Here is an 18,981-nt window from a genome sequence, read left to right as displayed (position 1 = left end):
AAGGTGGATTCTAAGCCCTTAGCTTAGCCACAATCCCTTTTACAGTCACTTATAAATTCAGTTCTGTTTTGCTTCCTGTTCAGTATATCTCCTTACTTGTTTTGCTTGTTTAATTTCTTGCAATTTGTAGCTGTTGTGCACTAAAATCAGTGCACAAACTCCCCCTTGCCCTTGGCTTCCAGCCTTGGTTCTTCACTGTTCTGCCTTATTGCGTTGCCTTGCTCACTGCCTTGGCCTATCCCTCATTGTCACTGCCTTGCATATAGCTTAGATAGGAAAACTTCATAACACCCCAAGTCCCTGTGGAATGACCCTGTTCTTGCACACAAGCTACAACTGACCCTGTGCACTTGCAGGTATCACTGTAGGCATCCATTTATTGTCTTATTTTCACATCTTTAAATGCCTACCATTACATGACTCTTATTTACATTGATTACTCTCTTTTATTTTTGGAACAAGAGAGAACTATTGTCTTTAACATGACAAAACATGGAATAAATAAATACTTGATTTTTTTTATTTTTTTTTTTGATGAAATAACTTTGATCTTTACAACATAGTGACACTTTTGATACATGAACAAAAAGAAAAACATAATTACATGACTCTTAGCAAGAGGTGGCCCTTATCTAATGCATCCGGTCAAATTCTATGGTTGCTTTTCTTAACGTATCCTCCAACTTCTATCCCAGCCAACCAAAGAACAAGCTAGTCAAGTCTCATTCAGTATTCTAAAGTGATTGGCAATCTAACTTCTTATCAAACACCTTGAAGATCGAGGCTATACATGTATTGGTAGATTGTTCGTGCGCAAGTTTCTTATCACATGTGAATTGTGCTAGAATCAGGGTGCCTAAATATCTAGACTAAGAATCCTTATGTTTACATACATGCACAAGAGTCAACATTTCAAGGTAAATGACCTCCATTTTTATGATTTTTTTTTTTTTCAAAAAGAAAGAGTTTTGTTTTCAATTATTGCATGCTATCGTGGTATCTACTCTTTACCCCCAAACCTAAACTAAACATTGTCCTCAATGTTTCAAAAGATGAACAAAATTGTAATACAACATACGAAGAGGATCATGCTGAGTAAAGAAAAAGGAAAGAGATTACCCAATTTGACGGCGAAAGCAAGATTAGAACTCCGTTATTCAAGGCTAGAATCCAACAGTTTTTAGCCGAGATCATATTGGATTAGCACAATATATACAAAAGAAACAAAAGATTTATCTAGAATATTATCTACTGGATTATATACAAGAAAATTCACCATACACTAACAATCTAAAGAGTTGAGGATCAACCCAAAAGACGAAGTGTAGACATTTCAACAGCTTCACACAATAATAATATGATAAGCATGCAAGTGAAGCTGTGAAACAAAATGAGCTACCCCCAAACCTAGATTTTTCAACAGATAAAATTTTGGATACAAAATATCGCAGTTTTGGGGGTTCATCATGCACAAGGTCTAACTCGAAATGGACTTTGCTAGGGACGGGCAAACATGCATATTCCAACTGTGGCTCCTTAAAGGTATTGTATTTGGATGCAAAATAGTCCAAAAGGACTTGGGAGGCACACAGTTCCAATCCTAGGTTGGGAATTTTCAGAAAAGTTGGTTTAAAAGTTTTGTTACAAACCAAATCTAGGTTGGGTGGAAGGCCATCAGATTGTGACTTATGTAGGAAGATAGGCACATCATTATTAATCAAATCAACATCTCATAAGTATTCTACAAGTGTCAGAACATGCTCACCATGCTCACACAAATCAGAATCATCAACATCATCAGAAGAATTATTCTCATGCATCGGCAAACCAGTGGAAACATCACAACGTGACCCAGGTAGAGAATCAGACACATCAATTATATTTTCATGCATATTAGTGTCAACAGAAGATTCTATATTACCTAAGTCATTTTCATAGGACAGATGCACATGCTCAAAATCAGTATCAACATCACATGTATATGGAATACTAGAAGAAACATCATTCATGAAGGTCGAGGCAGACAAGCCTAATGTATTTGAACCCAAAGGTTCCATAACATTTTCAGTATAGACATGTTCTTCTAACATAATATCATAATAATCATCATCATCATGATTGGGATTTTTCAATCTAGGATAATTTTCAATCCTAAGGTCGGAGCTATCACAAGAATAAGACTCTAACTCATGGGGGTGACTCATACCGTGTGGCGTTGTCCCTGTTTCCCTAACAGATTCCTATTAATGGGTTTTCTCTGCAATTTCAGCTAAAAATTTCCATGCATCATCCACAGATTTATCAAGAAATTTACCATTACACATAGACTCAACCATGGTTCGAGATTTAAAGTCTAGTCCCTCATAGAGGATGACGACAAGTCTCCACTTCTCAAGTCCATGGTGCGGACATTCGCTCAACAAATCATTAAAACGTTCAAAATAGTGAAAAACAGTTTCCTCATCCAATTGGACAAAACAATTGATACTTTGACGAATAGCGATGGTCCTATGATGTGGAAAGAATTTTTTGAAAAATAGATCTGTGAGTTGGTCCCAAGTGTTGATTGATTGTGGTCTCAAACCGTAAAACCATGTTTTGGCCCTTTCCTTTAGAGAAAATGTAAACAAACGCAATTTCAGAGAGTCTTCGGACATATGATCAGGTTGCATAGTCCGACAAATTTTTTCAAACTCTCTTACATGAGTATAGGGGTTCTCAGAATCGAACCCTCAAAATATAAGAAGTATTTATATCATGCTTGCATTTATTTTAGAAGGGTTATTGGTTTGAGGTAAGACAATACATGATAATGGAATTTTTATTGTGGGATACATGTATTCATGGAGAGCACGAGGTTGGCCCATATTGAAAAGACACAAAGCCCACTATTTGGTTTTATTGGGTTTTCAAAAATTTGGTTTTTTATGGGAAAATTTTGGTTTTGATGGGAATGAAAAACATTTGGTTTTTATGGGTTTTGAAAAGTGAAAACTACAGGGAGACCCATTATCCCAGACTTTTCTACTATGAAACCCACACTCAGAAAAAACACAGGCCCGCACCCATTTTCTGGAAGAAAATTATTCTCAAACCCATAATTTCTGAAATTATGTTTCGTTCTTTTCTCTTCTTCATCATCTTCTATGAGAAGAACACAGACGAGAAAAGACTCAGTCGAGTTGAGATCGATGGGGATTTCGAATATGTTGCAGTCAAGAATAAGATGAAGAGGAATTATAGCTTCTGATGTTCAGAACTTGGAGAAGATTCAAATATGATTATTAGCCGAGACAAGACGGGGATAAAGAACAGATTGATGCCATTGATTCCCGCTGCTGAGTGGCGAGGATTAAAATGTATTTAAGTGTTTGAGGGTCTGCAATGGCTGGAATTCGAATTCAAAAAGGAAGTTAAGATGGACACGGGATTCTGGTCAGAATTTATCATAGTATCGACTACTAGAAAACAGGACCACACTCCAGAAGCTGTCTAAGGTCTAAAATATCTTTGAAATGCCGGTGACAGATGAAGCATGATTCATTTCTATGCCTGAGAAGAAAAAAAATCAAGAAAATGATTCGTTATTTCACAACTGCAGGTACCATCTTTTCTCATCTTGATCGTGTTATTTGCATCTAAATTAATATTAGGGGTTCATGTCAAATTTGGGGGGCTTTAGTATATTACGTTTTGTATGAAAATCGATAGATAGGGTATCCAACCTCATCTTTTTTTTGCATGTTCCAGCGTCATTGCAAAGAGTTAAGACCAATTCGTATGGCAGCTGTATTTTGAATATAACAACCATATACAGTAATGATCTTTAAATGACCATGACATGGTCGTCTCCTTTTGCTGATGTTGATTAATGTAGCTGGATAAGTAAGGCAAGGTTTTCTTATGAATATGAACTAGCTTGGGGTTTATATAAATTTTAGATGGCAATGAATTTTGTTCATGGTTAATAGTGGGTTCAACGGAGCTGAGCTGTTGTGGTTCACTGACGGCAGAGAGGAATAATGTGAAGATAAGGAAGACTTGGTTCTCGCCGAGAGATGAGTTTGGTGTGGAACATATATGTAGTGATGCTCGATAATGGAGGCGCAGAGCTTGCTTCTTAGTAAGACAAGGGTAGATGATAAGGTGTTGTGGTTGGATGGAGAGATGATAATGCACCATAATAGGTTTTGGTATAGTGAACAGATGAATAACCTATTATGCATCTACAAAAATTGCTGCATAACTTGTTATGCAGTCCAGAAAATAGTTGCATAACACGTTATGAAACAACCTTTTTGTTGGTATAGAAACCAACAAAAAAAAGGACTGCATAGCTTGTCATGCACCTAAAATAATATATGCATAACATGTTATGCAGTCATGAAAATGGATGCATAACTTGTTATGCATACGAAAACATGGCTGCATAATGGATTATGCATCGAGAAAATTGTTGCACAATCCTTTATGCATCGAGAAAATAGATGCATAACCTACTATACATCTACAAAATTTGTTGCATAACGTGTTATGCAGTCCGAAAAATGATTGCATAACACGTTATACAACAACATTTTTGTTAGTATTGGAACCAACATTTACAAAATTTGTTGCATAACTTGTTATGCAATCCAGAAAACGGTTGCATAACACGTTATGCAGCAAAAATTTTGTCACTATTAAAGCCAACAAAAAAAAAGACTGCATAACTTGTCATGCACCTGCAATAATATCTGCATAACATGTTATGCAGTCGCGAAAATAGATGCATAACTTGTTATGCATTCGAAAATATGGCTGCATAATGCATTAGGCATCGAAAAAATTGTTGCACAATCTTTTATGCATCGAGAAAATAGATGCATAATGCATTATGCATCAATTTTTTATGTAGTTACGCACTAATACAATGGCTACATAACTTGTTATAGATGCATAACTTTGTTATGCAGATGCATAATGTGTTATGCAGCGGAGAAAATGGTTGCATAATTCGTTATGCGTCTGCAGAAGGTGTTATGCATCGTTTTTGGTGACTGCATAATGGTTAAGTATCAAGTTTTCAAAAAATTTCCCTAAAATGAGGATCACCTCCGATTTTTTCGTTAAAAACAAAATTTTGATATTCTTGTTTGTACTCGTTGCGTAGCTCTTTTAAAAATATTTCCAACGATATAAAATTTGTAAAATTCTAAGGCGCGGATTTTTAGATATGTTATGTCCAAGTTGCGTTGCCAATTATACCCCTGAAAAATTAGGCTGCATAACGAGTTATGCCTGAAAAAATAGTATTCATAACGAGTTATGTATTAATTCTTAATAATTTTGGATAATTTTGGGTGTCGGAGAAATAATTATGGGTGTCACGGTATACAAAATTAATTGTGGGCCTGAGAATGAGAATATTATTTTTTTTGGGTCTCCCCCTAATTTCCCCTTTTGAAAACTCCTTTTGGTTTTAATGGGATGAGGCCCAGCTAACTGGTTCAAATTTTCTGTGGGACAAGCCCAGCGAACGGCCTAGAGATTTGAGTACACGGCCCAACTAACGAGTTCATCGAACCAAGCCCAGGAATGGACGAGGCCCAGCTGGGTATTTGATTTTTGGGCTCTCAGTTAGCCAAAATACGAGGCCCACTTGGGCTTAAAAACATTTTTCAAATTTTTGTTGGGTCAAGCCCACAGTTCAGTTCAAATTACAAACCCAATAGAAAATGGAAGCCCACAATTTGGGTTCTCCTAATGGGTTTAGGCTTACTCTTTAAGCACAGCCCAGCTGCTCTGATTTTGGTTGCACAGTCCAGTTGGGCTTGGTTCTCAGCAACAAGTTCAGACCAGCAACTCAACAACAGCAGAAGGAAAACAGCAGCAGCACCAGAGGTTGGCTGTAGCAATGGCCCAAGCACCAGCAGCAACAGGAAGAAGTAGCAGCAACAGCAGCAGCACAGGTTCAGCAGTACCTGTCACTCAACCAAGTTCTTAGTTCCAGAAGTTTCAATAACTTGAGAGCAAGATATGCAACTGCTACAAGATAAACATAGTCAGAGATGCTTGCACTACACAGCAGGTTACAGAGCTACTAAGATGAAAGAAAACAGATGATGCAGGATGAATATGCTCCTAAGTTATGCAAATTATGCAATGATATGCAAGTATGACATGACAGTATGCAATGAAGCTAAGTTACACTAAGTTACACTACACAGCAGCTAAGTTACACAAAAACAAAACAGCAAAGTAAGATAAAAAGAACAACAACCACACAACGCCAAGTCCCCGGCAGCGGCGCCAAAAACTTGGTAGCTGGGCAAAGAGTACCTAAAACTACAACCTATGTTTTACCTACAAGTATACAGGGTCTTGATGAAGCTAGTGTGCAAGTAGGGGAAAGTCCACAGGGACAAGGAGGGTGATATGTTGTTTTCTAAGTGATTTCCTAAAGAATTTTAAATGGAAGTGATATGGGAGGGACTAGGATCTTGAATCCACCCTTTTACTAAGCTAAGTCCTCCTAGTTCTAATAGAGTCTTGTTCCTTGTATAGATATTAGTGAATTTATAGCCTCATTTAACTATCTAGATGGCAGTTGAGGTTCTATGCCTGCTGCTCATCAAAGGATGGTCTTAGGAGAATGGTTCAGTGACTCTAAGATGATCCTAATCCTAGTTCTAGCTGCCTTCTCACAATGCAACTAACTATGGATTAACCTCTAAGATAGCTAAACAATCCTGAAGGATATTCTAATCGCAACTAAGGTGTTCCTACAAAGTACTAACTGTCTGATTAAAGTACAATTAGTCAAAGTTATGAACAACAATCTGTTAAGCATGAGGTGCAACACATTAAACATAGAAATAACCTGACTTCAATGGTTACAAGGCATACATTGTGAAAGTAAAATGCTGACATGTTTAGATTATATTTATCCACAACATTATATGACAACAAGAACATTGTCTAGAATATGAACAACTTAACATCAGAATTGGGGTTTCATCTAAACCCTAGACATGAAATCAGAACATAACAAACATTGTGCAAAACATTGTTATGCACTGTTGAGATAGAACTAGAATTGAAACAAGATAAAAGACTAAACCTAAAACTAATGACACACTGTCTAGTCCAGGTATACCCTCAACACAACACCCACAACCCATATTTATAGTTACAAGTACTTTCCCCAAAATACCTAATTTACAAAATTAGGGTTTTGTGTTCTTCCCCAAATTCAACAGTAAACTAGGGTTTCGAATTTACCTAATTAGATGGGACAATTGCTCTTCGACCCATGTTTCGTCTTCCTCTCCTGGTCCATCTCCATGCCCTAGATTTTATCTCTTCCATCATTGATATCTTCCAACCAATTTCTTCAACTCACACGTCACTGATGAGATGTGACGTTGCTGAAATTAGTTGACATATATCATGGATAGTTGGTGGTAAAGATGGGTTGCGTTTGTAAGATGATTTGGTGGCGACAGGGAGTGGTGGTGATGATGGAGATCTCTGCAGAGAGCAGTTGAAGAGGAGAGGGAAAGAAGAAGGAGAATAATTCGATGGGAATTAGGGATTAGGTTCTGTTTTGGGTGAAATAGGTTTAGGTGCTATGGTGTTTGGAGGATCAGCAGGGTTTGATGAACAGCGAGGATGAGTGTTGGATTATCACATCTGGATTGAATCGAACGGCAAGAGGGAAATAGGCGTGGAGCGACCGTTGGATGTGTGATACATCAAAACTGACGGCTCAGATTAGAGATCTGTGTTGTAGTGTGAATCCGACGTATCGAAATCTGATGAACATCGATGAAGCTACCGTTAGATGCATCTGTGGATCCAATCTAACGGCTACAAGAGAAGTGGGCTATCGCTTTGGGAGATACGTTGGGCTTGGGATAATTCTGAGCCCATTTCTTCTTTAAGAAAAATTTCTTCCTTGTTAAGCCCATTTCTAGCCTTTTGGTCTTGCGCACAACATTCTTCGCAGCTTCCTTGCGTGATTCTTCTCGGCTTCCACCACTTTTCTGCTCTTTTCGCTCCGCAATTCCATCCAAGCTTTATTTAGAACCTAAAAACACAAAATTAATTAAGAAAAGTATTTATTCTTGAAAACAATGAAAATACAGAATATGTGATAAAATGGAGAATTAGAGCACAAAAGATGAGTTAATTGCCAAGAAAAAGATATAGAAATATGCACTTTTTAGCACTCATCAAGTCATAAAGCCGAAGCTAAATGCATTCATCAAGGAGTTTTACGATATAAGATAACCCCTAAAAAATTCCACAACCGCACACCCCGCAAGATATTACCATTAAGCACAAATTCAAAAGAACTCTCCCCCATTTTATGTCATTCCCGAAAGAATAACAAGAGCGACCTTAATTTGGAAAGAAAATAAGGATTTTTTAATTAGACACCAAAAACCATAAAAATGATTTTCTATATCCAAGTCTCAACCAAATTAATCACAATAAAACCCATGATTAGTTTAATTGGAATATGCAACTAAATCAAACCACAGAGTGATCAATTTAATTGAAAGTTCTCAACATAAATAAACTTACGGAGCTACGACTAAGGTAATCATTCGGAGATGACTGACTTAATCCTTCACATACTCAACATAAGAAAACCCTTACGGAATATACGACTACATTAACCAATAGAACATGATTTGTATAGCTTTTCATATACTCAACACAAGAATTTGTGGAATATATGAGAACTCAACTAGACTAATTACAAGAGAACCCATAATTAATCTAATTGGAATACAAACAACCAAACTAATCACAAAATTAATCAATTTAATTGTCAAAAGATTTTGCTCGACAAAAGAAGACTTCCGGAACAAATAACTAAATAACCAACCAAGATGATTAATTTACTTCATAATGCTCAACATATAGCATCTTATGGAAGAACCAACAAATACAATAAGAATAATCTACTTAGTTGTGTCGTGCTCAACATAAGACACACAATGGAGCCTTCACGGTAATACATAACAAAATGGATCAATGAAGATCAATATCGTGGATAATATACAAGGATCTATTCTATTTTCCATCATAATGCCATAATAGACTTTATCCTTGTCAAACAAAAGATTTTATCCTATTTTCCATCAAATACATGACTTCATAGGCATAACTTTTGTAATTGTCGAAAGTGCATTCGTCTTTTCATCAATACGAATACAAATTCATGGACGACTTTACTTTTGACAGCATATGGGACATTCAAGTTCACGGACGCAAACAATACATATCCCATAAAAATATTGCAATATTTCAAAACATATTAATACTTCATTAATATCATCCTCCAAATATTTTTAGAAATTAAAACAAATAAACCTAAAAATAATCATAAGAAGATGAAAACAAAAATAGCTATGTGTAGTCACAATCTTCGCTATTCAAAACACTAGTTATTCTTCCAACTAAATCAAAAAGAAGACTTACTAGGTATTGTAGATCTTTCTCAGGGCATCTACAGAAAACTCCTTCTTGTTATTGAAAAACCCATTGATTATGGGATCGTTCAATTCCTCTAAATCTTCAGAAATATCAGTTAACTCACTAAGTTCCCTTTTTAGATCACGCAAGGTATCACAGATATACGTTGACTTCTTCTACTACATTATTTTTGGAAGTGCCTCTAGTTACAGGAGCCATGAAAACGTATGAGAAGAAAGAAGAAGATAAGAATATTTATAAGTGTCAAACCCTAATCCTTGACACAGTCTTCCACAGTTTAAGGATTCACAATCAATATCGTTAGCAGGATATTTTTTTAACAAACATAGATACATACTTGAGTCACAAGATGCAGAGCCTCAACCTCTCAAGCTAAGAATGAGTATGCAGGCGTATCCGAGCTCAACCAGAGACAAAGTGAGCCAGATGCTCCCCTTGATTGTCAAGGCTTGTTGCATAAACAGGTTTCCTCCTCCTTCTGATTCCGGAAGCATTGGTTTTGCACGACCTTTGATTATCCAGATTCAACTTTTGCATGTTCTCTTGTAGTTTAAAAATTCTTTTGTGTCTCTGCTTGAACCTCAAACACGTGTTTTGAACATGATTTGCATTTCCAAAAAACGAACAAATTGGCGATCCTTTGTCTTCTTGAAGTTCCTTCTATTTATCACAATTGTCAACCTTTGTTTTCCCATGACACTTAGGAACATAGTTGACGATACCTGCAGTCTTTCTCTTAAATCCTAAAACATTAGTGTTTCCAAATGATTTCTGACCAAATAACATTGTTGAGATTTTATCAGAACTTTCAGATAATCGTTGAAGATCATCTTTGAGAGTATTAATCTCTTTTTCCTTTAGAAGAATGGTCCTGGTGAGTTGATCATTAAGACAATCTATATCAAGATCTTTCACTTGGATTAAAGATTCCAGTTTCTTCAATAAAGCTTTTCATTGAAGATTTTCTTGAAGGACCTCTTTGTTCAAGATATCGAAAAATCTTTGTGTCAGACTCAACTTCTAGATCAGATTTTGAGTGTATGGAGGTTTCTTCCGCGAGAGCTGTAGATTCACATCCAACAAACGTATTCAAGAAGTCGACACAAAGAGATTTATCTTCCATAGAATCTTTAGAAGCAATAGCTGACAGGGGATTTTTATCACATCTAACGCTCCTCTTTATAAAATCCTTGATCCTTTCTGTTAACAACGGTTTATTGAACCGATAACCAGATGAACAACACTCATCAGCCCAAGATAAGTTAGAGGATTTACTTGTCTCGGAAACAGCATTGAATGCAAAGGTTTGAACAGAATTTAGATCACGAATTGTCACCTGTCCACAGGAGGTATTCGTGGAAGGAGTGTTGAGGTTGTTTCCTCCATTGATGGCATGTTTCTTAGAAACGTATCTCTTGTCTTCAAATACAGTTTCTAAGATATCCCAGGCTTCTTTAGACTTAGTGCAAGTAGCCACATAGTACTGAAGATCTGGGGTAACGGCATGTATGATAGCATTTAATCCAAAAGAGTTTTGCATTCCAACAAGAGATTCTTCAGGATTATAACTACCAACATTCTTTGGTATAGATACATCGTCTTTTGTATTAACCGGAGGATTATAGCCTTTAACAATACATACCCAGGTTTGATAATCACATGCTTGAAGATAAGCACACAATGCAACTTTCCATGTTGAGTAGTTTGAGCCATCAAAGACTGGTGATACGTTAATAGAGATAGCACCTTTGTCCAAGAGTCAGACCGCTACAAGAACGGACTTTTTAGGTCTTAAACGTGTTTGCCTGCTCTGTACCAATTAAAAAAGCGGAGGTCTAATAACACCACCCAATAGTTTGCTTAGCAATCTGTATGGACTAACTCCGAAATACTTTGCTAGAGAATCAACTAGACAGTAAGACTCAATCTAGATAAAATTATCTGAAGGATTTAATATCTCTCTCTTGTTTTTCATATTACTCAAGCTAATAGAAATCTGCTAGTCCTAATCAACCACAAGAAATACTTGGACGGTACCAAAGACCGATGTCCAAAGATCAATCAATATCAATCAACAACCAAAGGTTGGATTTCCAATTGATGATCACGAACGCACAACTTGTATTATTTCAATTATATAATATATAATGCGGTAAAGAAGTAACACAGACACCAGAAGTTTTTTTAACGAACCGCAAATGCAGAAAATCCTCGGGACCTAGTCCAGATTGAATACACATTGTATTAAGCCGCTATAGTCATTAGCCTACTCCAAGCTAACTTCGGACTGGACTATATTTGAAACCCAATCAGTCTCCCACCGATCCAAGGTACAGTTGTACTCCTACGCCTCTGATCCCAGCAGGATACTGTGCACTTGATTCCCTTAGCTGATCTTACCCACAACCAAGAGTTGCTGCAACCCAAAATCGCAGACTTGATAATAAACAAATCTATCTCACACAGAAAAGTCTATCAAAGGATAAATTTGTCTCCCACAGATAAACCCTAGGTTTTGTTCTGTCTTAAGATACGAAATTAAGGTGAACAGGAACCAATTAATAATCCGATCTTATATTCCCGAAGAACATCCTAGATTAATCAATCACCTCTCTACAATCCTTCCTGACTACACAGGCAGTTTGTCGAGGAATCACAAACAGTGAGACGAAGATGTTTGTGACTTCTTTATCTTGCCTATCGGAGAACTCTCACGATATCAAGACAATCAATCGATTGTACTCGTACGATAGAAGATGCAAGATCAGATCACATAACTACGATAAAAGTAGCATCGGTCTGGCTTTACAATCCCAATGAAGTCTTTAAGTCGTTAACCTGGTTTTAGAGAAGAAAACCAAAGGTTAAAGGAGAATCGACTCTAGCGAGCGCACTAGTATCACACAGATGCGTGGGTATTAGTTTTGCACAATGCTAGATGTCTCCTTTATATAGCCTTCAAATCATGGTTTTTCCTTAGTTAGAAAGCAATCCATATTCACCGTTAGATGAAAATCTGATTTAGATTCAAGCTAATATTTCTCAACCGTTAGATCGAAAACTTAGCTTGTCACACACACTTGGGTCGACGTTTACTGGGTTTGTGAAAACCATGCCCAAACGTGTACGTGTATGTTGGTTCAACATAGTAACCTAAAAGGTTAACCATATGAGCATTTCATATTAACCTTGTTCTTCTTCACCATAACTAGTTCAATTGACTCAAATGAACTAGATAAAGAGTTGTTCAATTGTTATGAGATCTTATGTAACTACACAAGACACAATTGAAACAAAGCTTTCGATTCGATTGAATCGGCTCATGAACTTTATAGTCACGGTTTGCATAAAGCATTCCATAGTAATTTAAGTTTCATGTTCAGAGCACATCTTTAGATCATAATCACTTAAGCTCACAAACAAGTTCGTGGACTTAAGACAACCAGTGGAGTTTTCCATACTCATCAGAAAATCTCGGTAAAGCGACTTTCGCCAGTTCGCGGAATAGGTTCGCGGACTGAGTTCGTGGACTAACACGTAAACGAGTTTTTGGAAAATACCAACAGAAATTCTCGGTACGAAATCAGTTCGCGGACTTGGCAAAGACAATTCCTCTGGTTTCTCTCAATCAACAAAGTTTGAAAACTTAGGATTAAGGAATACATAGTTATGTAATCTAAACTCTCATGCCAATCATAGAGACATTCTCAGAGGACGTTATATAGCCGTTATTCACAGACTGTTTCGCGTCAGAGCAATTCTCAAAGTAATTGAAACTTTTCATGACTTTCGTCACTAGGTGAAGATAAACTTGATCAAAGCGAAACACTTTACCAACACATGATTTCGAGATATAGATAGGCGAGATATAATCGGCTCGAAATATCAAATGTGTATGATCCAGTCTATATAGCATACGACTTTTGTCTCATAAGAAGTAGGAGATAGAAGTGATAGACTTTTGAGTGATAGATAAGTTCAAGTCTCCACATACCTTTTTGTTGATGAAGTTCCACGGTTCCTTGAGTAGATCTTCGTCGTTGAATGATGAATCGCCATGAAGTCCTTGAGTTCAACTACACTTTTCTATACTAGTCCGAGACTTAGCTATGTAGGCTAGAAATCAAGACTCATAGTTTTGATCACTAACATTGACAAACATGCTTGAAATAGTAACGCATGCGAGGTCGACCGAGATATGCTCTAACAATCTCCCCCTTTGTAAATTTTATTGACAAAACTATTAATACATATGGAATACAAAAAAGATAAACTTTAGTGGCTCCTATTCCATAGTCTAATCTTCAACGTTCCCTGAAATCTTCGTCCTTCCAAGTACTCCAATGATCCCAAAGGTTGTAAGTTTAGCATCACCGTTGTTGAAGATCCGTAGCTATAACAATGAGAGAAATCGAGATTTTCGATCATCATTATATAGTGATATAGTATTATTATGTAACATCAAAGTTCAATTGCATCACGACTTTAACAATAATATTACGGTGATATGTATCACTCCCCCTTAGTCAATATTCCATCTCGATTATGGAAACCACTCCCCCTTAGTCAATATTCCATCTCGATTATGGAAACCACTCCCCCTTACACAATGATCCGAAAACCATATGTATTTGTAGTGTGAACTACATTATTTCTCCCCCTTTTTGTCAATAAAATTGGCAAAGGTACAAGAACGGGATCATAATGAAATTTCCGGAAGAGACATTTCATAGACTAAAAGAAAAATACATACCAACTTAATTTAGATGCAATCATAAAGCCGAAGCTAAATGCATTCATCAAGGAGTTTTATGATATAAGATAACCCCTAAAAAATTCCACAACCGCACACCCCGCAAGATATTACCATTAAGAACAAGTTCAAAAGAACTCTCCCCCATTTTATGTCATTCCCGAAAGAATAACAAGAGCGACCTTAATTTCGAAAGAAAATATGGATTTTTTAGACACCAAAAACCATAAAAATGATTTTCTATATCCCAAAATTAACCAAATTAATCACAACAAAACCCATGATTAGTTTAATTGGAATACGCAACTAAATCAAACCACAAAGTGATCAATTTAATTGAAAGTTCTCAACATAAATAAACTTACGGATCTACGACTAAGGTAATCATTCGGAGATGACTGACTTAATCCTTCACATACTCAACATAAGGAAAACCTTACGGAATATACGACTACATTAACCAATAGAACATGATTTGTATAGCCGTTCATATACTCAACACAAGAATTTGTGGAATATCTGAGAACTCAACTAGACTAATTACAAAAGAACCTATAATTAATCTAATTGGAATACAAACAACCAAACTAATCACAAAAGTAATCAATTTAATTGTCAAAAGATTTTTCTCGATAAAAGAAGACTTTCGGAGCAAATAACTAAATAACCAACCAAGATGATTAATTTAGTTCATAATGCTCAACATATAGCATCTTATGGAACAACCAACAAATACAATAAGAATAATCGACTTAGTTGTATCGTGCTCAACATAAGACACACAATGGAGCCTTCACGGTAATACATAACAAAATGGATCAATGAAGATCAATACCGTGGATAATATACAAGGATCTATTCTATTTTCCATCATAATGACATAATAGACTTTATCCTTGTCAAACAAAAGATTTTATCCTATTTTCCATCAAATACATGACTGCATAGGCATAACTTTTGTAATTGTAAAAAGTGCATTCGTCTTTTCATCAATACGAATACAAACTCATGGACGACTTTACTTTTGACAGCATATGGGACCTTCAAGTTCACGGACGCAAACAATACATATCCCATAAAAATATTGCAATACTTCAAAACAGATTAATACTGCAATAATATCATCCTCCAAATATTTTTAGAAATTAAAACAAATAATCATAAGAAGATGAAAACAAAAATAGCTATATGTAGTCACAATCTTCGCTATTCAAAACACTAATTATTCTTCCAACTAAATCAAAAAGAAGACTTACTAGGTATTGTAGATCTTTCTCAGGGCATCTACAGAAAACTCCTTCTTGTTATTGAAAAACCCATTGATTATGGGATCGTTCAATTCCTCTAAATCTTCAGAAATATCAGTTAACTCACTAAGTTCCCTTTTTATATCACGCAAGGTATTCTTGGTTAGAACAACCTTTGTTCATAGTGAGTTATTTCTTCCACAGAGGAAGTGATTCGAGATTTTAAATCATTTATCTTGTTGATGAAGTCTTTCACCATTTCTCTAAAAAGATTATCATCACAACAAACAGAAAAGAGACAGTTAGAGGAAGAACTTTTTCTATTGATTGTAGACTACTTCTTTATCATCCTTGAGGAAGTAATTCATTTGCACAGATATACGTTGACTTCTTCTACTACATTATTTTTGGAAGTGCCTCTAGTTACAGGAGCCATGAAAACGTATGAGAAGAAATAAGAAGATAAGAAGATTTATAAGTGTCAAACCCTAATCCTTGACACAGACTTCCACAGTTTAAGGATTCACAATCAATATCGTTAGCAGGATATTTTCTTAACAAACATAGATACATACTTGAGTCACAAGATGCAGAGCCTCAACCTCTCAAGCTAAGAATGAGTATGCAGGCGTCTCCGAGCTCAACCAGAGACAAAGTGAGCCAGATGCTCCCATTTCTTGTCAAGGCTTGTTGCATAAACAGGTTTCCTCCTCCTTCTGATTCTGGACGCATTTGTTTTGCACGACCTTTGATTATCCAAATTCAACTTTTGCATGTTCTCTTGTAGTTTAAAAATTCTTTTGTTCCTCTGCTTGAACCTCAAACACGTATTTTGAACATGATTTGCATTTCCAAAAAACGAACAAATCTGCGATCCTTTGTCTTGTTGAAGTTCCTTCTATTTATCACAACTGTCAACCTTTGGTTTCCCATGACACTTAGGAACATAGTTGACGATACCTGCAGTCTTTCTATTAAATCCTAAACCATTAGTGTTTCCAAAAGATTTCTGACCAAATAACATTGCTGAGATTTTATCAGAACTTCCAGATAATCGTTGAAGATCATCTTTGAGAGTATTAATCTATTTTTCCTTTAGAAGAACGGTCCTGGTGAGTTGATCATTAAGACAATCTATCTCAAGATATTTCACTTGGATTAAAGATTCCAGTTTCTTCAATAAAGGTTTTAATTGAAGATTTTCTTGAAGGACCTCTTTGTTCAAGAAATCGAAAAATCTTTGTGTTAGACTCAACTTCTAAATCAGATTTTGAGTGTATGGAGGTTTCTTCCGCGAGAGCTGTAGATTCACATCCAACAGACGTATTCAAGAAGTCGACACAAAGAGATTTATCTTCCATAGAATCTTTAGAAGCAATAGCTGACAGGGGATGTTTATCACATCTAACGCTCCTCTTTATAAAATCCTTGATCCTTTTTGTTAACAACGGTTTATTGAAACGATAACCAGATGAACAACACTCATCAGCCCAAGATAAGTTAAAGGATTTACTTGTCTCGGAAACAGCGTTGAAAGCAAAGGTTTGAACAGAATTTAGATCACGAATTGTCACCTGTCCATAGGAGGTATTCGTGGAAGGATTGTTGAGGTTGTTTCCTCCATTGATGGCATGTTTCTTAGAAACGTATCTCTTGTCTTCAAATACAGTTTCTAAAATATACCAGGCTTCTTTAGACTTAGTGCAAGTAGCCACATAGTACTGAATATCTGGGGTAACGGCCTGTATGATAGCATTTAATCCAAAAGAGTTTTGCATTCCAACAAGAGATTATTCAGGATTATAACTACCAACATTCTTTGGTATAGATACATCGTCTTTTGTATTAACCGGAGGATTATAGCCTTTAACAATACATACCCAGGTTTGATAATCACATGCTTGAAGATAAGCACACACTGCAACTTTCCATGTTGAGTAGTTTGAGCCATCAAAGACTGGTGGTACGTTAATAGAGATAGCACCTTTGTCCAAGAGTCAGACCGCTACAAGCACGGACTTTTTAGGTCTTAAACGTGCTTGCCTGCTCTGTACCAATTAAAAAAGCGGAGGTCTAATAACACCACCCAATAATTCGCTTAGCAATATGTATGGACTAACTCCGAAATACTTTGCTAGAGAATCAACTAGACAGTAAGACTCAATCTAGATAAAATTATCTGAAGGATTTAATATCTCTCTCTTGTTTTTCATATTACTCAAGCTAATAGAAATCTGCTAGTCCTAATCAACCACAAGAAATACTTGGACGGTACCAAAGACCGATGTCCAAAGATCAATCAATATCAATCAACAACCAAAGGTTGGATTTCCAATTGATGATCACGAACGCACAACTTGTATTATTTCAATTATATAATATATAATGCGGTAAAGAAGTAACACAGACACCAGAAGTTTTTTTAACGAACCGCAAATGCAGAAAATCCTCGGGACCTAGTCCAGATTGAATACACATTGTATTAAGCCGCTATAGTCATTAGCCTACTCCAAGCTAACTTCGGACTGGACTATATTTGAAACCCAATCAGTCTCCCACCGATCCAAGGTACAGTTGTACTCCTACGCCTCTGATCCCAGCAGGATACTGTGCACTTGATTCCCTTAGCTGATCTTACCCACAACCAAGAGTTGCTGCAACCCAAAATCGCAGACTTGATAATAAACAAATCTATCTCACACAGAAAAGTCTATCAAAGGATAAATTTGTCTCCCACAGATAAACCCTAGGTTTTGTTCTGTCTTAAGATACGAAATTAAGGTGAACAGGAACCAATTAATAATCCGATCTTATATTCCCGAAGAACATCCTAGATTAATCAATCACCTCTCTACAATCCTTCCTGACTACACAGGCAGTTTGTCGAGGAATCACAAACAGTGAGACGAAGATGTTTGTGACTTCTTTATCTTGCCTATCGGAGAACTCTCACGATATCAAGACAATCAATCGATTGTACTCGTACGATAGAAGATGCAAGATCAGATCACATAACTACGATAAAAGTAGCATCGGTCTGGCTTTACAATCCCAATGAAGTCTTTAAGTCGTTAACCTGGTTTTAGAGAAGAAAACCAAAGGTTAAAGGAGAATCGACTCTAGCGAGCGCACTAGTATCACACAGATGCGTGGGTATTAGTTTTGCACAATGCTAGATGTCTCCTTTATATAGCCTTCAAATCATGGTTTTTCCTTAGTTAGAAAGCAATCCATATTCACCGTTAGATGAAAATCTGATTTAGATTCAAGCTAATATTTCTCAACCGTTAGATCGAAAACTTAGCTTGTCACACACACTTGGGTCGACGTTTACTGGGTTTGTGAAAACCATGCCCAAACGTGTACGTGTATGTTGGTTCAACATAGTAACCTAAAAGGTTAACCATATGAGCATTTCATATTAACCTTGTTCTTCTTCACCATAACTAGTTCAATTGACTCAAATGAACTAGATAAAGAGTTGTTCAATTG

Source organism: Papaver somniferum, chromosome 2 (assembly GCF_003573695.1).
Source record: "Papaver somniferum cultivar HN1 chromosome 2, ASM357369v1, whole genome shotgun sequence".
In the NCBI taxonomy this organism is placed as follows: domain Eukaryota; kingdom Viridiplantae; phylum Streptophyta; class Magnoliopsida; order Ranunculales; family Papaveraceae; genus Papaver; species Papaver somniferum.
This window is presented reverse-complemented; position numbering follows the sequence as displayed.